Source organism: Mirounga leonina, unplaced genomic scaffold, assembly GCF_011800145.1.
Source record: "Mirounga leonina isolate KUSES-001 unplaced genomic scaffold, KU_Mleo_1.0 Mir_166, whole genome shotgun sequence".
NCBI lineage: Eukaryota > Metazoa > Chordata > Mammalia > Carnivora > Phocidae > Mirounga > Mirounga leonina.
The window spans coordinates 7,479,523-7,504,065 of NW_023270418.1; positions in this window are offsets into that span (position 1 = coordinate 7,479,523).

Here is a 24,543-nt window from a genome sequence, read left to right on the forward strand (position 1 = left end):
CCCTCAGTCAAGAAAACTTCTAACCCTTGAGAATGCTGCAGTTATTCTCCTGAAATCTTATTTTTAAAGTTTTTTTTTTTTTTTTAAATCAGTTGTAGTTTCCAGTTCTGGCATTCCATTTTGCTCCTCCCACTAATCACAACAAAACCCCCTGGACAAAATACGTAAGTCTGAAAAATAGAGAAGAGAAGTTGTGTTGGCTAGGAGCCTCAGGACTCGAGTAATTACCTGGAATTGAATTCCCTGGGTTTTTTTCTTGCCTCCTATTTGTCTTGGTCTTGGCACTAGAGAAGCCTACAACTGGAAACAGGTGAAGACCAAAAAATAGCCATAAGAGGAGCCTGGGTTCTCTAGACAAAGTACGTGAAAAGTTCTTTGTGAAAAGTACAGCCCAATGGGTCAGAAACCTTTATCCATATCTGTTTGCTCAAAGGGCTCATACCATGGGCAAGTCATGTCCCTCCTCCGCCCTAACAGGTGCAGGGATAGAGTCCATGGGGCAGAGCCCTGTTGCCCAGCCTCTCTGCAGTAAGGAGGTGGGGGCCCTCCCCTGCAGAACTGTAATGGAATTCTGACTTCCAGCCCTCTATCAGCCAATTCGGACTGCCATAGCAGGAGACCGCAGACTGGGTGGCTTAAACAACAGAAAATTATTTTCTCACGGTTCTCTGAGTTCAGGGTGCCTTTGGATTGGTTTCTGGTGAGATCCAGATTCCTGGCTTGCAGATGGCTGCCTTCTCACTGTGTCCTCACGTGACCCTCCCTCCACACGCTTGCCGGAGACAAAAGATGTCTCTTCCTTTGCTTATATGGACACTAGTTCTATCAGTTTAGGGTCCTACCTTTAAGACCTCATTTACCCTTAATTACCTCTTTCTAGGCCCTATCTCTAGATACAATCACCCTGGGGGGTTAGGGCTACAACATACGGATTTTTTTGATGGGGGGGGGGGGACACAATTCAGTTCATGACAAATCCTGTCCTGCAGTAATGAAGAGGTGTACCTCTCTGTCAGAGCCTGTGCATGACCTCCGTCCCTGCCTGCATCCCTGTCCTGCATTAATGAGGAAATGAAATGGATAAATCAGACTTCATCAAAATGAAAATCTTGCTTTTTGTAAAATACCTGTTAAAAGGATGAAAAAGAAAATAAGTCACAGATTGGGTGAAAATATTTTCCGATTACTATCTTATAGTGAACTTGTATTTAGAATAATATAGAACTCACTAAACTCAATAGTAAGAAAACAAACAATCCAATAAAATATGGGCAAAACACTTGCATAGATACTTGTCTAAAGAGGACATAGGGATGATACATAAACACGTAAGCCTCTAGGGAAATGCAAATTAAAGCTGCATGTGTTACATATTACACACATATAAAACAACAAAAATTAAAAATATCAATAGTGTTAAGTGTTGATGAGGAATGTAAAATGGTTTAGCCACTTCAGAAAATAGTGTATCGGTTTCTTATAAAGTTAAATATACATATATCATATGACCCCGTAATCCCTGTCATGGGTATTTATCTTAGAGAAACAAAGTTACTTCATACAAAAACCTGTACACAAATGTTCATTGCAGCTTTCTTTGTGATGGTCAAAAACTGGAAGCAACCCAAATGTCCTACAACAAGTGAATAGATAAGAAAACTGCAGTAAATCTACACTGTGGAGTAAACTACTCAGCAATAAAAGTAACTATTAACACATGTTAACAATTTAGATGCATTTCAAAGAATTATGCTGAGTGAAAGAAGCCAATCTCAAAGGGTTACATATGGTCTGATTCCATTTATATAATATTCTTTTTTTTAAAGATTTTATTTATTTATTTTTGTGTGAGACAGAGAGAGAGAGCACGAGCTGGGGGGGAGGGGCCGAGGGAGAAGCAGACTCCCCACTGAGCAGGGAGTCTGACAAGGGGCTCCATCCCAGGACCCAGAGATCACGACCTAAGATGAAGGTGGCCGCTTAAGCAACTGAGCCACCCAGGAGCCCCTATAATATTCTTGAAGGAGACAAAATCATAACAGTGAACAGACCAGTGGTGGCCAGGAGTTAGGTTTGGGGCTAGGATATAATCGTTAAGGTGTAACTCAAAGGAATTTCTTTGTAGTGATAGAATAGTTCTGTAACCTGGCTATGGTGATAGTTACACAAGTTACAGAACTACACACACACACACACAAGCACACCCCAAAAAGAGTCCATGCCAGAACTTGTGAAATCTAAATAAGGTCTGTACTTGAGAATAGTATTGTAACCAGGTCCATTTCTTGGTTTTGACAATGCGTTATGATTATGAAAGATATTATCATTAGGGGAAACTGGGTGAAATGCATGACATTCCTCTGTATTATTTCTAGAATTTTTCTGTGAGCCAAAAACTATTTCAAAATAAGAAAATATAATTTTAAAAGATCAGTTGTAACAAAATTTTGGAAATGTTCTAGTTTCAAGTCTGTCTGACTTCAAAGCTAGTGCTCTTACGTACTATCCAACACTGGTAAGGATCTGTTGGGAAAATGGCTATAGACATTAATAAGTAGGCACAAATAAAGGGCACTCCCTGCTACTCAAATTCTTTTTGTTTCCTTAGGCCCTAGGAGAACAAAACACAAAAGAGGAAATGGTTTCCTGAGATAATTATTGCATCTGAGGCAGGAGGGTTTCAGTAGATTTTATAGATCAACTCTCTTAGGACAAATCCCACTTGCTTGTGATAGAGTGATCTCATAACATACTATGAATTCTTCTTGCTAGGTATTCATATCTATATTCCGATATCACCTTACCCTAGATGTTTTTCCCTTGAATATTTTTGTGTTAAAATTTAATGCTCCAAAAAGCTCTTTATTATCATTTTAGTCAGTTAATGGAGAGCTAAGCATAAGGGAAACCAGTGAGTTTAAAATAAACTTTTTAAAAAGTTGGAGCTTGTAGGCTTATTAATTTTCTTGCCCTAATGTCTCGAGTGTTATCACATTCCTAAAATACCTAAAATAGTTAAAAGTATAAAATGCTCAAGTATGGAGAGACCTTAGGAGGCTGCATTTTGAAGCTCTCAAAAAATGTTAACTGGGAAATACATAAAACAACTCTTTACTTGTCGGGGTTAGGGTCATGGGAAACACATCTGTTTGCATTTGTAGAGCATGCTGTCACAGTAAACTATGCCACAGGAGGTCACGGAGCAGAAAGCACAGCAGCGGTGTGCAGGGACATCATCAGCCAAGCATGGATATCACAAATTGCTTGAAAGCAATCATCATAATATTCAGAGTCCCACCAAAATGTTATGATTAAACATCCACAACAAAGGCTGTGTCCAGAAGGCCCTGCTTTTGTTCTGAGTAGGATTTATTTGAAGAAAATGGAATGTGATTGTAATAAGAAGCTTGGACTGGCTCTGTCTCTTCAACTCATTAGGCTGCTGTAATGTGTGAGAGGCAGTTAGGGTGGAGGGGGGCAGGCTTTGCGGAGGCTCCTAAGTTCCCCACACCACCCTGGGGCTGGACAAGGGAAGGGGGATGACAGGTGCAGAGGATGTATATGAAGTCCTCCATCAGATAACTCCCGTGGAGCTGAAGCCCTAGCCTTCAGGGTAGAGCTCTCAGCAGGGTGCATTCTCTCATAGTCAAAAAATCCAGTGATACATTGTTCATGAGAAAAATCAGACAAGGCAATTACAGGAAAGAGCAGAAAGCCACCGCTGTCTTCCAATCAGATTTTCAATATTTAACCATCACTTCCTAAGTACGGTTGGCCTCGGTGAATTATGCAGCATGCACAAGACTGTCTGAGGAGATTTGCTCCTAATAATGGATTTTTGCGTCACAAATGAATAGGGCCATTCATCTTTGTATTCATCTCTCTTTCCTGGGGTTACTTTTGCCTAATTTGCATTTTTACCTGTGACTTTGACTTTAGTATAAGAAATGTGAACAATACGAAGAATGCTCTGTAATTACCTTGGCCCACAAGAGCCCAAACTCGTTGACCCTGTATTAGTTAAATATACTTGTTTGGATATTTTGTTCTCACTTGCACGCAGGACTTCAAACAAGTACAAGTCATATACATGTACATATACACATACACATGTACACACACCCATATGCTTATACAAATCCAAATAAGCTCTTTCCATCAAAAGAATAAAAACAGGCACTGGCCTGCTAGGAACCAAAGGTGACAAAATGCAAATAGGTACAGCTGAGATAGGTCAGATAAAAAGTGGGAAGCCAACCACATGGAAACAGAGTAGAATGCTGGTCACCAGGGCCTGGGTGGGGGGTGAAAGGCTACACATCTGCAGTGAGAGGATGATGAGTTCTAGAGAGCTGAGGCACAGCACAGTAATCATAGTCAGCAATACTGTTATATACCTCAAGGTTGCTCAAAGACTAGACCTTAAATGTTGTCACGGCAAAAAACAAGTGATAATTTATCTTATGTGATAGAAGTGTTAGCTGAGGCTAAGGAGGGAGAATGCTAACTTGTTAAGAGACTGCCTTGACCTTTCCCAGGCACAATGTAAAGATTAGGATTTTCAGATCATACTTGGCATTAACAATGTCATAACAAACTCTACTTTCTAAGGCTTCTGGTCCTTAAGTATACTTCAAGGGAAGCAGTGACTTATTTTCATCAGCATGCATTCTCATGTCTAATTTTTTTCCAATTTTATTTAGATATAGTTGACATATAACACTGTATAAGTTTAAGGGTAAAACCTGTCCATTTGATACACTTGTATATGGCAAAATCGTTACCACTGCAGCTTTAGCTAACACCTCCATCTTGTCACATAATTACAATTTCTTTTTTGTGGTGAGAACATTTAAGATCTTCTCTCTTAGCAACTTTCAAGTATATAATACAGTATTTTTAACTATAATCCCACCATGCTGTACATTAGATCCCCAGAACTTCTTTATCTTATAACTGGAAGTTTGCACTTTTTGACCAATATTCCCCATTCCTAGCTCTCCGGCCCTGGTAAACCACTACTGTACTCTGTTTCTATGATTTCAGCTTTTTTAGATTCCACATATAAGTGATATCATATGGTATTCAGTAGTTGCTTGTCTTTCTCTGTCAGACCTTTCACTTAGCATAATGCCCTCAAGTTTCATCCCTGTTGTCACAAATGGCAGGATTATTTCCTTCTTTTTCATGGCTGAGTGATATATATATATATATATATCTCCATTACATCTCCATTGTCTATTCATTTGTTGATGGACACTTAGTTTGATTCCATATCTTGACTGTTGTGAATAAAACCACAAGAAACGTGAGATTTTGTAACTTTATTAAGGCTGTGCCAATGAAAAGCAAGAACACCTCTATAATTGGCAGTCTCCTATCTTTCTTCCTCTACTCTTTCCTCCTTTCTTCCACCCTCCCTCCCTCCCTTCCTTCTTTCCCCCCATTCTTCCCTCCCTCTCTCCTACAGCAGAAGTGTTTGAATGCCAGCCATGTGCCACATAGGCACTGTGCTAGGATCTGGGAAAATCATGCTAATAAGACATAACCACTGTCCCAGGGATGATTTCACAATCTAGTGTGGAATACAGAAAAGGAAAGAGGCTATTGCAACCCAGTGTAATAAGTGGAATAACATGATGCTGCTGCTGCTGCTGATGATGATAGGGATTTATGTTTATTAGGTCATTTTCTCAACTATCCCTTGAGCCAGGTACTATATATTATTCCTATTTTACTGGTGAAAAGCCTGAGGCTCAGTCAATTTTGCAAGTTTATGCACTTAGCAAATGTAAAGGTGGAATCTGAATCCTACCTGTGCGTTCAAATCAAGCACTTTAATCCTAATTGGTTGTATGGGAAAACATGGTGGTGGGAATGTGCAACCAGTATAGTCTTGGAAGATCCCAGAGTGGCCAGGGTAGAGGAAGGTACGGCTAATCTAAGAACTGAATAAAGATTAATAGTGGAAAGAGTAAGTATTCTTGAATAATAAGATAAATTTGGGCTTGAAATCAGGCTATTCCCACTTCCTAGCTTGGGTGCAACATTTAACTTCTCAGTCTCAACTGCCTTATCTGTTTAAAAAAATAAAGCTAATATGTCCCTATTTTGGAGTTGTTAGAATAAAATGAGATAGCATATGTAAAAGTTCTAGTATAGGGCTTGGCATTAAGAAGACACCCGGGAACTATTTCTTTTCTCCAGTGTGCCAATCAGTAATATTCTGTGTTTCACTGGGTTCCAGGGAACATGTAACCTGTATTAACCTCAAAGCCATGGGATAATTCAGATAGTTTAAAATGAGAATTTAGATTATTCGTTCTAAATTGTACTAGCACTAAAACCCTGATAGTCTCTTGGTTATTTTGGGTATTTCATTTATCTACTTGCTTAACAACTCATTCAGCTATTACTGGATATATTTTAAGATAAACATTCATGGAGGAAAAAAGATGTTTGGCTATTTCTCAGGAATAACAGAGCCTGAAAGGAACATTTATCAAAACAACCCAATTTAAAAAAAAAATCAGTGTGACTGGTTGCTGGGATAAAAGGAAAACATGAATCTAAAACATAATCAACTTGCTAAACGTTTCTCAAGTACATGGCTATTTGTAACATTTTTAAAAATTGTGTACTTTATGATAGAATCACTTCCAGATGTAAGAAGCCCCTCTTCTCCACAACATTTAATAAAACATTAAGTACCACTGAAATTAACTGATGCAATTTGCTTGAAACAAATGGATGTACCTAACACTGATACCTCCAGATGAGCAATCCCAAGCAAGATTCTTGATCTTTCTCATTAAACCTCTTCTCCTCTTTTATGTCATATCTCAATTAATGGATATCATCTTAAATACTCAGCTAAAATCTCTAAGTGATCTTTGTCTCCTTGTATCAAATCAACTGTCAAATGTGTTAGGCAGAACTTCAAGAGAGCCTCCAGACTCCCACCCCTGATATAACACATCATGTATTATCTCTTCCCCTTGAGTGTGTGTAGAACCTGAAGGATGTCACTCCAGTAATTAGGCTACATTACATAGCAAAGGTAAAGGATTTTGCAGATGTGATTAAGGTTTCCTAATCAGCTGATTTTGAGTTAATCAAAAGGGGATTACTTAGGTGGGCCTGGCCTAATCAGATAAGTCCTTTAAAAAACACATTTAGCCTTTCTTTTTTTTTTTTAAAGATTTATTTATTTATTTATTTATTTGAGAGAGAGAGAATGAGAGACAGAGAGCATGAGAGGGAGGAGGGTCAGAGGGAGAAGCAGACTCCCCGCCGAGCAGGGAGCCCGATGCGGGACTCGATCCCGGGACTCCAGGATCACGACCTGAGCCTAAGGCAGTCGCTCAACCAACTGAGCCACCCAGGCGCCCCACATTTAGCCTTTCTTGAGCCCAGAGACTTGAAGCAGCAGAGATTCCCTTGCTGGCCTTGAAGTAGGAATCTGCAGTGTTTGAGAGGAGGGAGCATGGGGCAAGAATCTCAGAGTGACCTAAACTGAGAGGTGTTCCCCAATGACAGCTACCAAGAAAGTGGGGGATCTGAGTCATATAACCACAAAGAAATGATTTCTGCCAACATGGGCTTGGGATTAGATTCTTCCCTAGTCAAGCCTTCAGATAAGATCACAGCCCAACCAACACTTTGACAGCAGCCTTGAGCAGAGCTCTAACTAAACTTTGTCCACACTCTGGAGATAATAAACATATATTTATTGTGAGATAATAAACACATGTTGCTTTAAGTGACTAAGTTTGTGTTAATTTATTATGTAGCATAGAAAACTAGCATAGAAAAATACATTAAGTTCTCTTAATTCTTCCCTTCCAGTGTTTTTATCTATCCTTTTTTCTTTATTGCTCTCATGTCTCATTCAGGCCCCTCATGTCTCTCATCTGAACTAATAACTTTTTAACTAAACTTCCCACCTTCAGTTTCTCACTTCTCTTGAAAATCCATTGCCACTATATTTTATCTTCCAGAAAATCAGTTTTAATTATGTCCCCCTCAAAAAATGTTCATCATTCCCATTTTCTCCACAATCAAAGATGTACAGCTTAGTCATTTTGTGGCTATGGATTTGGATCTAAATTCTAACCTTTAACTAGCTGTGTGAACTTGGGCATGTCAGTAAACCTCTTAAGGCTTAGTTTGTAAAGTGGAAGTCATAATTGGATCTATCTCATAGGGTTATTATAAGAATTAAATGAAATAATGCACATAAAGTTTTTGTTACATAGTGTGTGCTCAATAAATTGTAGCAATTATTATGGTTATTACAGAATTAAATTCAAACCACTTCTTCTGGTATTTAAGCTACAGTTAACCCTAAAAAAAAAAAAAAAAAAAAAAAATGTTCCCAGCTACATCTCCTTCTATTTCTCTCCGCAAATCATACTGATCAGCCATACCAGTATACCAATGAGTTTGAAGTTCTTAGTTACATACTATGCAATCCATGTTTTTGTCCATTGTTTATTTTCCTCCTTTAGATTAGAGGGTTTTTTGTTTGTTTGTTTGTTTGTTTTTTACCATTCTAAACCTATCAAAATTCTACATATCTTTTGAGGATTAGCCTTTATGAGACCTCCCCTCTAACCACAGCTAGCTTTCAACTGGCACCCCCAACCCCAGTATTGCTATACTGGATACTTACTGCCTGAGCCTATTCTGATTTGTCAGAGGTCCATTCTGATTGGTGATCTCATATAAGTTATGTCTTTTTAGTAGCAATCTTGCCTACAGTCTTTCCTTTCTTTGATCTCTCAACTCAATTATTATTTTTTCTTTGTGTTCCTGTAGCAATTTGCTTGTACCTACGTTTGGTATATCAAACAATATTTTGAACTTCAACCTGTTCACATGATTATCTCCCTCACTACATAGAAAGAAGAGAACATCTTTAGTTCTCTCGCACATAATACATGCTTGAATCCTTGTTGGATGATTAAGAATTAGTTTCATTGAGAGGCACCTTGGTGGCTCAGTCAGTTAAGCCTCTGACTATTGATATTGGCTCAGGTCATGATCTCAGAGTCTTGAGATCAAGTCCCAAGTCAGGCTCTGTGTTGAGTGTGGAGGCTCCTTAGGATTCTTTCTCTCTCCTTCTACCTTTGCCCCTCCCCGCTCATGTGCACTCTCTCTCTCTTAAAAAATATTAGTTTCGGGCGCCTGGGTGGCTCAGATGGTTAAGCGTCTGCCTTCGGCTCAGGTCATGATCCCAGGGTCCTGGGATCGAGTGCCACATCAGGCTCCCTGCTCAGTGCAGAGCCTGCTTCTCCTTCTCCCTCTGCCATTCCCTCTGCTTGTGCTCTTCTATCTCTCTGTCAAATAAATAAATAAAATCTTTAAAAAAAATATTAGTTTCATTGAGCTATTTTTCAGGCTTTAGAAGGATGAAGCAGATTTCTGTAATGGATGATGTCTACTAATGGTTGACTGGCTTTAGCAGCATCTTATTTGGCTTTAATAATTAAATATTCTACACAAAAATGCATCAAAGGAAAATCTATGTATGATTTATAAAGCCCAATAAAATCTATAAAGATTTGGATGGCCAATTTATTTAAATGAGTATATCTTTATCTCCATATCAATGTTTCTTTGTCAGAATAATTTCAGATCTTCAGTGCTATAACAAATCCTTTTATGTCAAGCAATTGCATTTACGATCCTGGAAAAAATCTGAGCACACCTAGTCTATGGATCTGGAGATTTGAATCCATGTAACTCTGTCTTCCCTTTCTTTCTTCTAATCCATCTTTTGGTACATACTCTCTTTGCCTGGCTTCCTCTTTTTTTTTTTTTTTTTTTTCTCCAGCTGAGGACCATTCTTCTTGCTGGGAAATGTAGACCTCAAATAGAAATGATGTAGCTCCCTGCCCCCCTCCCCGCTCCGCCGCTTCTCTTTTTAACCTGGTAACTTTGTATAATAGTCCCCAAAGAGTACAGGCATTCTGTTCCTCATCTTCCCACAAAATGTGGCTGAAAAAGCCTTGTCGTTAGAAATATGACTTCATTTCTTTTTCACCATTATCCTTTTAAAACTCATTTCTTAGAGGCCTGTGCTTGTTTTTGGTGTTAATTCTTAGCTGGATCCTCATATACTCTATCTTCTATTCATTTTAAATTTGATCTAGCTAGAATAGTTCCTTTCATGAATCCATCACTTACTTCTCAGAATTTTAGAGACCATAAAATATGTATGTGCATGCATTTTTAAAAAGTGTTTACTATTTACCAAACACAGTGCTAGGTATTTTATATGACTTTTCATAGTTAACTCTTCCCACAAACCTATGTGGCATATATAATTACTACCCTTGTATGTGTGTGTTTTTTTTAACAAGCTTCGAGAGGTTAAGTAATTTTACCAGGCAGTCTGTAGCTCTTCCTTACTATCCTTACTCTGCAAGAGCTGAGATTTAGAAAGGTTGAATATCTTGCTTAATGTCACACTACTCATAAGTGGCACACCTAGGATTCAAACCTACATTTTTCTTGAGTCTGTAGTCTGCGCTCTTACCACCCCTTCGCCCGCCCCTCGGTGCTATAACTCCTTCCTCTCTTTTGAAGCTTTTGACATCTGCTTTCTGAAAACCTTCAACACATATCAGCCTCTGCTGTATATTTCCTCTCCTTATTACAAATTCCAAGATGACACGGTAACCACTCAGCTTCCTTGTCAGAGAGAAGTTGGTCCAAAATAGCAGTCTTCTTGCTGCAGCTTCTATTATTTCAGAGATGATATTCAGTAAGGTAACCACTTTACTCTGAGCTGTAAAAGACTTCTGGTAGATGTCAAGAGAATTGAGATTTCCTGTCAACATGTGGCTTGTCTCTGTGTGCCAATTTGTCACAGAAGCGCTCCCTTATTTTAGTATATGCTAGTTCCCTACACCAGTGCAGAAGTCAGATGTACAGGTATTAAATGGTAGACTGGGTATGATAATGGAGGATTCTTTCCAGAATAACAAAACAAAATCCTTAATTATACCCCAACTTTGAGAGAAAAAAGTTCTGCTTTTTAATACATCTTCCTTAATATTAATTATTTTCCTTTAACCTAAGCATCAAGAGACAGCTTAATTCAGGTGAGCTCAACTGATGGCAAAGAATCAACTGTTTTTGATACAACTAATGACTTCAATCTTGGTTTTAATTGTAATAAGCTAATGAGAAATATATTACTTAGTGGTAGCATTAATACTAATTTTTCTTTTTTTTTTAAAAAGATTTTATTTATTTATTTGAGAGAGAGAATGAGAGAGAGAGAGAGCACATGAGAGGGGGGAGGGTCAGAGGGAGAAGCAGAGTCCCTGCTGAGCAGGGAGCCCGATGTGGGACTCGATCCCGGGACTCCAGGATCATGACCTGAGCCAAAGGCAGTCGCTTAACCAACTGAGCCACCCAGGCACCCTAACACTAATTTTTCTATTCCCCACTCACATTTTAGAAAATAATCATGGAAGTTTATGTAAGAGAATACTCAAATATTTGCACAAACACTGTAGTAAGGGCAAAGGTGGCTACATTGCTAAAACTAAGCTGTCTTGGTCAAGAAGCAGGCGATGCCACCCAGGGATAGCTGGAAGTGTTTGTTCGGAAGTTCATGGATGAATGTCCAAACGCAACACATAAAAGTAAGTTTAAGAGTTCCAGTATGTAATTACAAAAACTCAGGCTGCTAGTATGTTTTAGGAAGGCACTGTCTATAACTTCTATTGATTAAATAAGCAGTAGCATGCTTCCATAACTATCAGTTCTGTTTCATTCTCATTTTATCCTCACCCAGATTGCCTTTACTATGCTTCCAGTGTCAAGTTTGAGACTTCCCACTAATCTTATTCTTTCTTATTTATCTCTGGGCTTCTTCCCTTCCTTTCATATTTGATCCATTTCTTTCCAGGAAGATATTCCCTTTGGTTGCTCTATTCTTGATACGAATTCTATTAAATGTCAGGAATGCCTATGAGTTATACTTGCTTTCTTGTATTAAGGTATCAGATTTGCCATTGTTATCCATTTTAGTCGGTGTTCTTTATTTGCAACTAACAGAAATCAGCTTAAATTAGCTTAGGCAAAAAGGGGAATTTATTAAAAAAAAAAAAAAACCTGGGATGGCTCATTAAACTCTAGGATAAGAAGTAAAGCTGAGCATTTTTGAACAGTTTGCTCATTGCTCTCTGCCTCAATGGGCTCAAACATTTATTGTTGTTGTAGTTACCTTTTCACATGTTTTCACAAACCCCTATAATTTTCCAGGTAGGCATAGTGTCATGTACATAGTAGATCTGAATACATGTTTGTTGAATGAATAAATGTTATACTTCATTTTTAGGGTGTTGTCACCTATTCCTTCTTGGCTATAAAGGAGATGTGACAGTGACCTTTGTCACTCCACTGACTGACAGGATTGATTTGACTGATCTGACAATCTTTGTGTATTCAGCAGACTCTAATTTTCTATATAATACATGAATCTCTTAGAAGATCAAGTAACACTAGTTCAGGATAATTATCTTATCAAACCATTCAATTAGTTTTCTTTCAAAGCCAGACTTCCTGATTTGAAAAACTGTTTTTTTTTAAAAAACTAATTTAACAGTTTGAATTAAAGATCTGAATTAAGAAAATCTTTACAAGAATAGACATTATTTTACCTTTTTTTGTACAAATTTTACCTTCACTTGAGTGCCAAAAAACTTAGTGCTTTAAGATGCCCTGGTGGTGAGACTAGGTCAATAAAGCTGGAGGAAACGGTAGAAAGGTTCTTGGCAAAATTGTCCTATACCAAACCATCCCTTTCTGGGACTCCCCCTTCCCCTTACTGTTGCTGATCAGGATTGGTCCCTGGGATCCTGGTCCTTGCACCTGGTTTTCTTTTAGCATTTTAGCAAGTGCTGTCTGATTCCCAAACAAACCCCTCCAATCCCATCCTCAACAACTCCAATTTGGCTTTCCAGAATGTATCTTTAAATATCTTGTGACATCCTCTTGTGAAAATACTAATTGTGGATCAACTGTATATTTAGCTCCACCTTCCACACCACAGCCTAAGACTGAGTCCCAATTCCACACTCCTACTGCAGATCCTGTCGCCTCTTTTGAGGGTACAATTTTAACCATTAACATATTTTTAAGCATGGGTCTTTGCATCTGCTCTAATGAAGAGATATGGCTCATTTATTATCGTGAACATCAGTGGTAGTGTTAGCATACAGTGTATTGCCTATACCAGGAAATGTTTGAATGTGAAAGGAAGTACTGCTAATAATTACTCTGGAAGAACCGGTACACATCAAGATCGCCCTGGGCAGACTGGAACTATTGTCACCCTAATTATCAGTGATTATCTGGTTTACCTAGGAAACTATTTTTTTTTATTGAGATTCATTTATTTTTCTTGATGCGTTTAAATCTCTCTTTGACTTTGCTAATATTTGGAGTGAGTTATTTGAGAAATAGATTAAGGACCAGACTTACTGAAATGCTCTTTAAAAGCAAACACTGTCTATCAATAGATGAATGGATAAAGATGTGGGATACACACACACACACACACACACAAAATGGAGTATTACTCAGCCATAAAAAAGATTAATATCTTGTCATTTGCAACAACAATGGATGGAGCTAGAGAGTATAACGCTAAGTGAAATAAGTCAGTCAGAGAAAGACAAATACCATATGATTTCACTTATGTGGAATTTAAGAAACAAAACAAATGAACAAAGGGGAAAAGAAGAGAGAGAGAGACAAACCAAGAAATAGACTCTTAACTGTAGAGAAAAAACTGATGGTTAGGGGAGGAGGGGAGGTAGGTGGGGGGGTTGGGTGAAACAAGGGAAGGGGATTAAGAGTACACTTATCATGATGAGCTGAGTAACGTATAGAATTGTTGTATCACTATATTTTAGACCTGAAACTAATAGAACACTGTATGTTAACTATACTGGAATTAAAATTAAAAACAATAAAATTTTTTAAAAAGCAAACAAGCATCATCCCAAGGGCCTTAGACTGTCAAAAATAAGAAACATTTGACTTTTACAAGTTCCTTGACAGCTACAGGGACACTTTTTTTAAAAAATAAAGAATTGATTACATTGTCAGTTGGAGTTATATATTTCATTCACTCATGAGTAATTACCAGCTTTTTTACGTTGGAATGGTATTAGTTCTTTAGATTCTCTTGAGAAGCCTCTGTTACTTGGACCAGTGTGGACAATAAGGTTCTGTTACAGAAACACACATCCAAAATTGACTAAGTATTTTAACCTCTTTTATGTAGCAATTTCTAAATTTCCAAGTTTGGAATAATTCTTTATATAGACATATATAATTATAGAATAACTGAATTGATCTGTACCTCAAAAACGTTAAATCCACAGGTTCTCCACCACAAGATACATATCTGAATATCTGTGGAGCTTAAAAAAATACTTTTGCCTTTCCTATTTCTAGAAATTCTGATTTGGGTCTGGGATGGGACCCAGGCACAGGCATTTGGGGAAAAAAAACATGCCTCAGGTGATTTTAATGAGCAGTCAGGACTGAGAAACTCTGATTGAATTCAACGACTTCATCTTACTTCTGAGAAATTGAGGCCCTTTTACTTCAGCCGTCACCGTGGGTTAACAATCCAAATATCCCTGTGAATTGTGAGATGTTTTTAAAAGGGTTCTGTGAATGTGACATCACTTTCTTTATTTAGAACTGATCATAATTTTTATGATTTCCAACAGATGTCTTGGTTTCTTGAATTATCCTTTCACGTCATGGGGCTTCTAAAGGACTTGCTGCCAAAGCAGCCGGAAGGTATGCTGTTGTGTTTTTTTTTTTTTTTTTTGGTTCTCCAGGTAGTAGAGCATATTTTAGCTTTTTTTATTTCTTGCCAGTCCTTTTGCTTCAATTCCTTCATTTATCTTTTTTGTCCACTGAAGTTTGTCTTCTAACACTAGATTATGTGGATGTATCCCTGAAGATTTCACAATTTCAAAAATATTTTTCTTTTGCTTTTATACCTGAGTGATAGTTGAGCTCAGGGGTCAGCAAGCTATGGCCCATGGGCCAAATTCAGCCAGCTGCCTGTTTTTGTAAATAAAGTTTTATTGGGACACTGTCATGCCCATTCATTGGTGTATCATCTATGTCTGCTTTCAAACACAATAGCAGAATTGCAACAGAGTATATGACCCACACAGTGAAGATATTTACTACCTGGTTCTTCACTGAAAAAGCTTTCTGACCCCTGGTTTATCTAGCTCTAAAATGCTTGGACTGCAAGACATTTTTAGGCATTGCTCATCTATCTTTTAGTGTTAAATGTCAGAGGATGTCAGAGGTCAACTCGGTTCCTGCCCACCCTTCCTTTACCCACATTAATGACTTGCCCTTTTTGCCTGAATGCTGAAAGGATTCTTTCTTTATCTTTGAAATCTAGTAGGCTGTATCTTGGCATCAATTGTTTTACATTAATTTTCTTGGAACACTATACATTTGATTCTTTTTGTTTGTTTATCTATCTTGATTATATACATAACTGAACACCTGTAATCCAAGGATACCAGTTATGTACATTTTCATTTGACTTTGGCTTCTGTAGTGCTTTTTTCATATTTATTTATTTTGCTCATTTTTTAAGCCTTGTCTTTTGTATACCTTATAGTATTCTCAGGAATATCTATTCCTTTCTTCCTTGACTCTTGTATTCTGCTTTGAGACTGTTAAAAGTTTTTATTCAATTCTTGGGGTATATGGCAATATGTTTGGTCATAATTTTAACTGTCTGATGGCAACATTTTTTGGGGTGGTGGTGAATGTTCTTCACTGCCATTTGTTTTTTTCTGTTTCTTTTCTCCTTTCTCTTATAATATCTTTACATACTAGTTCCTTATTAAGGAACTTACTTGCTGAAGGAACTTACCTGCTACTTATCTTTGAATGAGATAAGTTCTTTCTGAACTAGCTATTTGCAGGAGATTTATAGAGACAGAACAAGATTATATTTCTTTTATCCCTTTAAAGATTTATTTATTTATTTATTTATTTATTGAGAGAGAGAGAACACATGCACACGAGTGAGGGGAGGTGCAGAAGGATAGAATCTTCAAGCAGATTCCTTGCTGAGCGCAAACGCCTGATGCAGGGCTTGATCTCAAGACCCATGAGATCATGACCTGAGCCAAAACCAAGAGTTGGATCCTTAATGATCTGAGCCACTTAGGCTCCCTTGTATTTCTGAGTTATAAGGAATTCTTTCCACTTCATAATTCATTCTCCAACATTCATTTCTTTCTTCTTCTGTAACAACAGAAACCAGATTCTATTCATTGTCATTGTGCTCAGCTAAAATGTTAAAATTCCCAGCTTTCTTTATAGCCGGTTATGGCTGTGTGACTAACTCTATATGTAACCCAATATGTGAAGCAAAGTGTTGAGTGTGGCTTCTGGGTAAGCTCCTTAAATGTGGGAGGGGAATGAGGCCCTCTTATCCCTTCAGCCTGGAATATGGATTACTGGAGCTCCAGAAGCCATCTTAAACTATGAAGTAACCTTGAAGGTGGAAGCCATGTACAGATGGAAGCAGAGCAGAAAGTTAGGAGCTGGGTTCTCTGATGACACCATGAAACTACCGTACAAATCCTATTTTAAAAATTCTTTTAAATGAGAGAAATAAACATCTATTATGATGTTAAACCTTTGGGGTTTATCGGTTATATAGCTGAGCTTAATCTTAACTGACACAGTAATAAAACCTTTTTAAAAATAATTTTTAAAAAGATTTTATTTATTTATTCAAGAGAGAGCGAGCATGCTGATTGTGGGGGGGGGGGGGGAAGGGGTAGAGGGATAGGGACAGGTAGACTTCACGTTGAGCACAGAGCCCAACTCAGGGCTTGATCTCACAACCCTGAGATCATGACTTGAGTGGAAATCAGGAGTCAGACACTTAACCAACTGAGACACCCAGACACCCCAGTAATAAAACTTCTTATAATGGAGGGTTGAATGAGTGAGTGTGGGTACATGGGTGTGTGAGAGAATTCCTTTCGACTTCGTATTTTCAGGGCTAACGGAAGATGGCTGCTGACAGTTCAAGGTCTTTTCCACCTTGCCTCATCTCACCGACAGATTGCTTCCTGTTAAGAGGTCATGTTTGTGTGGTTCTGCTTTCAACCCCAGCTTCCCCACTTGTCTGGGGTGACAAATGAAGACCAAAGAAGCTTCCATTACAAGACTGCATGTTCCATTACTATTGTTCCAACAAGGAACTGGTGACTTCTCTTCTCAGGGTCTCCCATTTCTTAGGAGCACTGGTGCTCTGCAGGTTTTGCCTGAGCTCTGCGTTTGCAGGTGGGTTCCAGCGTTGTCTTCCCATAGACATCCCTGGTGGTCTCTGCATTGAGTAGCTCGTTCCTCACATACTGTGGTTCAGATATCTACTTGTTTCCTAGTTTTGTCAAAGATGGAGCATTCATTTCTGTTTTCCTTCTGTTTGTTGTTCCAGGGTGACTTTGGAGAAGAGAAAGGGCACAGGTGTTCTTACTCCACCGTGTTAAAACCAGAAGTTCCCTTGCTTTATTTTTAAAACAGTATTTTCATAAATTGGAAAGGGATGTATGTTCACTGTGGACATGTTAGAAAATGCAGAAAAGTGAAACAAATGAAGGGAAAAATTGCTGATAAATTCACCAATCAGTGGTGAGTCCTGTTAACATTTTAGAGAATATTTTTCCAAATGTTCTCTCTTTCAATTTCTCTATAAGTAAATTGATACGTAAATAAATTTTAGCCTGCATGTTATTTTTTAACCCTATTTGTTGAACTTTTTGCAAACAATGATATGGAATATCATTGAATAGTCCACATTACTATTAATGCTCTTTAGCATTCCCATGTATGAATATAACATAAGTTATTAACCAATCCCCTAGTTTGGGACACTATTTTTTTCCTATACATTGGCCATTATAAGTAATGTTACAATGTACTTTTTTTAACTTAAAAGAGAATGGGCTTAGCATGCCCTATTTTTCACATTTCCTTAGCAAAAGCTTTCTACCATGAAATTTCAGCTCAGGTCAGATGGTCATTCATTAGGAATTAGTAGTAGACTATGAGGTTCTTCTTATTATTCAAGGTCAATACAGAGGCAGAATGGTAAATGGGAGCCCGGGAGCTCAGGAATTATTTTCAATGCTGTGGCAGGCTCAGGCGGAAGCTCTGTGTAAGCACAGGCACACAGGGCCACAGACTTTCAAGACTTTTCAGACTTTGAATCCCCTGCCCCACTGGGGATTCCAAACACCTTAAAACCTAAAGGGCCCTTCTAATTCACATGAAGGTCTTTTTAAAAAGACTGTTTTATTTCATTTTATTTTATTTTGAAGATCTTATTTATTTATTTGACAGAGAGAGACACAGCAAGAGAAGGAATACAAGCAGGGCGAGTGGGAGAGGGAGAAGTAGGCTTCCTGCTGAGCAGGGAGCCCGATGCGGGGCTCAATCCCAGGATCCTGGGATCATGACCCAACCCGAAGGCAGACACGTAACGACTGAGCCACCCAGGTGCCCAAGACTGCTTATTTTAAACAAATTTTAAACTTACAAAATAGTTTAAAAAACAGTACCTTTCAGTACTCCTCACTCCACATCCCTTAAGAAAACCATCATTTTATTTTATTTTACTTTATTTTTTAAAACATTTTATTTATTTATTTGACAGAGAGAGAGAGCACAAGCAGGGGAAGTGGGAGAGTGAGAAGCAGGCTCCCCGCTGAGCCAGGATCCCAATGTGGGGCTTGATCCCAGGACCTTGGAATCATGACCTGGGCCAAAGGCAGATGCTTAACCGACTGAGGCACCCAGGTGTCCCAACCATCTTTTTTTTTTTTTAAGATTTTATTTATTTATTTGAGAGAGAGAGACTGCAAGAGCAAGGGGGAGGGGCAGGGAGAGGGGTTGGGGGAGGAGCAGAGGGAAAGGCAGACTCCCTGCTGAGCAGGGAGCCCCATGTGCGTCTTGATCCCAGGACCCTGAGATCAGACCTGAACCAAAGGCATATGCTTAACCGACTGAGCCACCCCCGTGCCCCTTAAGAAAACCATCTTATCTAAGCATAGTATAAGGCTGAAGAACAGGATACTATCACTGGCACAAAATAGGCAACTGAACTATAGAGCTTATTTGAATTTCACCATTTTCCCCACTAATTTTGGTACTAGGATCCTAAGGATGACCCCACATTCTATTTAGCTGTTGTTTCTAGTTATAAGTTTCTCAGTCTTCCCTTGTCCTTTCTTGACGCTTTTGATAAATACTGGTCAGATACTTTGTAGATTTTCACTCAGTTTGGGTTTATCTGATATTTTTTCATGATTAGATTGAGGCTATGCATTTTTGGATAGAATACTACAAAAATGCTCTTGTATCTCTCTCTGAGTGCATCATAGCAAGGGGTTCATGAGGTCGACGTGTCTAACTGCTGGTGATATTATTACCTTGATCACTTGGTTGAGTTGGCGTCTCACAATTTCTTCATTGTAAAGGTATCACTTTTGCGTTTTTAATTGCTAAGTATCTTGGGAGAGATACTTTCAGATTATGCAAATCCTAGTCCTCCTCAAACTTGTGTGCAGTAAGCTGAGCATCCATCAGTGCATCTTGTCTGCAACAGTTACTGTTAGGTTTGTCTAATGATGATTCTCAATTCTTCTCTTTTCTTATAGATTATCAATTGGGATCTGTTGTGAGAAAGAGCTCTTGAATCCCCCCCAACCCCATTTATTTATATGATGATTTATTATAACCACATGGACACATGGATATTTATTTTATTTTCTGGATTAAAATCTAATGACATCAATATTGATTTTTTTGTTCCAGCTTTGGCCTTTAGGATCTCCTTCAGGTTGCCCCCTCTTTTCTTTGAGCTGCTGCCGTCTTACTTCAGCATGTTCTCTCTGCCATCACAGTAGGTTCCAGGATCACCTTGTGTCTACCCTGCCTCTGCTTTGAAATCAACCACTTCTAGGATTTCTCTTCATTGGAGGATGGTGTTTAAAGACCAAGATCTGGGGACCAAGTGTATTCATTATTGCTGAACTATTATTGCTACCAGAAGACAGAGCTGGAAAAACTATATATGTATGTATACATATTTTTACATATGAACCTATATATACACGCATATCTATATACTGATACCTCTGCTTCCACTCCAAAATCACGGGGTTCATTCTAGAATCCCCCCTTTCCTTATTTATAACTTCTTTTCCCAATGGTAAAAAACTCAGCTCTCACAGGGCTCCTGGGTGGCTCAGGTCATGATTGCAGGGTCCTGGGATTGAGCCCCTTGTCGGGCTCCCTGTTCGGCTGCTTCTCCCTCTGCCCCTCCACCTGCTCATTCTCTCTCTCTCTCAAATAAATGAATAAAATCTTTAAAAAATTCTTTATGTATTAGATAAACTATCCTTTTGTCTATGGTGTATGTTATGAATCTTTTTTTTTTTTCCAGTTTGCCAGTTGCCTCTTGACTTTATGGTACTTTCATTGTATAAGATGGGGAAGAAAGAAGAGGAATGGGTGGTGGTCTATTGATAGCAGTTCCCATAGACTGTACTTCTTTTTTGTAAACCTCATCAGACTTCCTATTTTTTGTTGAAGGTTCTCTTTTTAACTAGATTCTACTTGTTCAATGTCTTATTTTCCTGTTATACAATATGTCCCATGGGGGTAAAGACTGTGTTCTTTACCTATTGCTTTATCCCAAACACCTAGAATAGCTCCTGGTACATAGGAGTTACTCAATAAATATTTGTTCAGTGAATAAATACATGAATAAAATGTGACCTAGAATCTTTGTTCCCAGTAAAGTAGTGTGTGAGACATAAGGACATATAATACATGGTCTTTCTCTTCAGTTAACCTGCAGCCTAGGTAGACACTTGGGATCAAGCACGCAAAAGTCTAATACAGAAAAAAAGATTCTACAGCAGGAATTAAATTCAAACCTTTGCCCCCAGATTTGTGACCAGAGCTCAGTGACCAATAAAATTACTCTGATCCTTTATGGTGATTGCAATAAAATATATACTTGCCTACATTTTCTCATATCATCTTCTAGTAGCAAACGAACACAGGACTGAAATTAAGAAGCCCAGGGCATAGTCTCTTAGCTCTCTAGAATTCACTTTCCTCATCTGTGAAATGCAAGTGAGGTCAGGCACTGGAGTGATGGTTGAAAAGGACCTTCCTAAAGGTAATCTTTGTAAAACTTTTAGAAAATCTAAATTGCAGAGTGAATATAGAAGGGGATAGTTTTCCAAGTATCTTCAACCCAAAGAGGCTAGAAAATACTGAGTTAAATGAAGCCAGAAAAATGGACCTGCTCTCATTATCAGATTGAACTATACATGAACTGTAAAAGGAATATTAAATTTTTTTCATACCACACAAAATAAATCCCTGAGAAACCAGTGAACAATGTATTGTCTAAAGGAGAATTTGACATTAATTGATCTGCAAATGTTCAGGAATTTATGATTGATTAGAGTTGAATACAAAGAAGACATAGGAATGTCATGGATTGCTATCAGTCAGGAGAGAATGTTGTACTTGGAGCCATGAGAAATATATATGTGTGGTCAGGGTGCTGAAAGAATAGGAGTGAAATGGGTTGTCAAGAATGTAGGAATGATTAATATGTACATGCAGTGACATGGTTTGGACTATATTGCACAGTTGATTGAGTGGGAAAAGTAGGGGGTATCTAGTACCTATAAGTGTATGAGGATTGTTTTAATATTGTGCATTAATAGTAGCCAAATCCATTAAGAGGTTGTCACCAAAACTCATCAATTTTTCTTACATTATATTTCTTGTATCCATGCTTCTTTTCATTTCCTCTGCTTTTCCTCTAGTTTAGAACCAGCATTTCATGTCTTGGATATTGCAATGGTCTCCCAATTAATCAATATGCCAGTCTTCACCAAATCCAGCTGACCATATCTAACAACCACCAGGTCAGTATTCCGAAAGCATCCTTTTAATTCTCTCAGCCCCTCATTCTCCTACTCCCACAAAATTGCCCAGAATAGTGGGTTTCAAACTGTGTTCTAAGGACCAGACATAGTATGCTCACAAATGTGCTGGGTTTTTTTTTTTTTTTAAAGATTTTATTTATTTGACAGAGAGAGAGAGAGAGAGCACGAGAGGGAACACAAGCAGAGGGAGTGGGACAGGGAGAAGCAGGCTTCCCGCTGAGCAGGGAGCCCGATGCGGGGCTCGATCCCAGGACCCTGGGATCATGACCTGAGCTGAAGGCAGACGCTTAACGACTGAGCCACCCAGGCGCCCCTGTGCTGTTTATTTTTACTCAGCCATTGTCTTTCCAGTGTCTAGCATAATGCCTGGGGCAGAATAAGTATCCAGTAAAAATTTATAAAATGAATTAATGAATTGGGTGACTCATCGGTTGCTGGAAGGTGGAATTTGAGAAGATCAGAAGACTAGATTCTACTTCCTCTCAAATCAGCAGTCCCACTGTTATCTACTTACTATGTTGGTGTTCCCAAGTTAAATTTTATTTAAGAGTCCTGTTGCTTTAAGTGCTTGTTTAAAAATCAACAAAGAGATAAAGATGTCTTATCTTTTCTTGCACCTGACATTCAAAATCACAAATTAATCTTCCAAAGGCAATTGCTCCTACTCCCTGAAATGTAGAAAATATCATCAAGGGTTTTGCTCAGCAATCTTCCCCCAAACCTCATGGCCCTATGGGGGCTGCCATGTTTGTTCTTATATGATCCTATCCCTGAGAAACAGGCTTTGACCCAAGCATAGCCAATTATAATATCTTGACACCCAGGCCAGAGGTGATTTGCTTGGGGCTGGGCACCTGACCCCAGCTGGGCTCTGGGATTTAAAATGTTTATTTTTAGAAACTGAATAATAGCAATCCGTCTATCTCTGTGGCAAAAACAATGAGAAACTCTTCATGTTCAGGTCTCCTAATTTTTTTTTTTTTTTTTTAATTTAAAAGCAACATCTTGGGGCATGTGGGTGGCTCAGTCGGTTAAGTGTCTGCCTTTGGCTCAGGTCATGATCCCAGGGTCTGGGATTGAGCCCCATGTCAGGCTCTCTGCTCAGCGGGGAGCCTGCTTCTCCCTCTTCCTCTGCCCCTGTTTGTGCTCTCTCTCTCTCTCTCTGTCAAATAAATAAAGAAAATCTTTTAAAAAAATAAAAGCAACATCTTTTTTGGGAATTTTCTTTTTCATTTTTCTTGTTTTTTAGTTCCAGTGTAGTTAACATACAGTGTTCTATTAGTTCCAGGTATACAATATAGTGATTCAGCAATTTATACATTACTCAGTGCTCATCATGGTAAGTGTACTCCTCAGTCCCCATCACCTATATCACCCACCCCCTTACCTACCTCCACTCTGATAACCATCAGTTTGTTCACTGTAGTTAAGAGTCTGTTTCTTGGTTTTTCTCTCTTTTTTTTCTTTCCTTATTTGTTTTGTTTTGTTTTTTTTTTTAAAGATTTTCTTTATTTATTTGACAGAGAGAGACACAGTGAGAGAGGGAACACAAGCAGGGGGAGTGGGAGAGGGAGAAGCAGGCTTCCCGCCGAGCAGGGAGCCCGATGCGGGGCTCAATCCCAGGACCCTGGGATCGTGACCTGAGCTGAAGGCAGACACTTAACGACTGAGCCACCCAGGTGCCCCTGTTTTGTTTCTTGATTTGCACATATGTGTGAAATCATATGGTATTTGTCATTCCCTGACTGATTTATTTCACTTAACATTGTACTCTAGCTCCATCCATGTTGTTGCAAATGGTAAGATTTCATTCTTTTTTATGGCTGAATAATATTCCATTTATGTATATTCCACATCTTCTTTATCCATTCATCTATTGATGGACACTTGGGCTGCTTCCATAATTTGGCTATCATAAATAGTGCTGCAATAAACATAGGGGGGTATATAATCTTTTCAAATTAGAGTTCTTGTATTCTTTGGGTGAATACCCAGTAGTGCGACTACTAGATCATAGGGTATTTTTATTTTTAACTTTTGAGGAACCTCTAAACTGTTTCCACAGTGGCTGCACCAGTTTGCATTTCCACCAACAGTGCATGAGGGTTCCTTTTACTCTATCTCCTCACCAACACTTGTTTCTTGTATTTTTTATTTTAGCCATTCTGACAGGTGTGAGGTGCTACCTCATGGTGGTTTTGATTTGCATTTCCCTGATGATGAGTGATGTTGAGCATCTTTTTGTGTTACTACTGGCCATCTGTAGGTCTTCTGCAGGTCTCCCAATATTTGGAGAAAGCCAATCTGGAGTGGAGGAGACAGAAGCAAAGATGCAGACAGAGGGAGAAATGAGAGACAGAGAGAGCATCCTGGTGGCGTTTGAGCCCTTTGCTCTACATGTTTCTTAAGCTGTCAAAGGTTGGGCTCTATGAAATCAGACCCTGGGATGGAGTTCAGGGTATAGGATATTTATTAG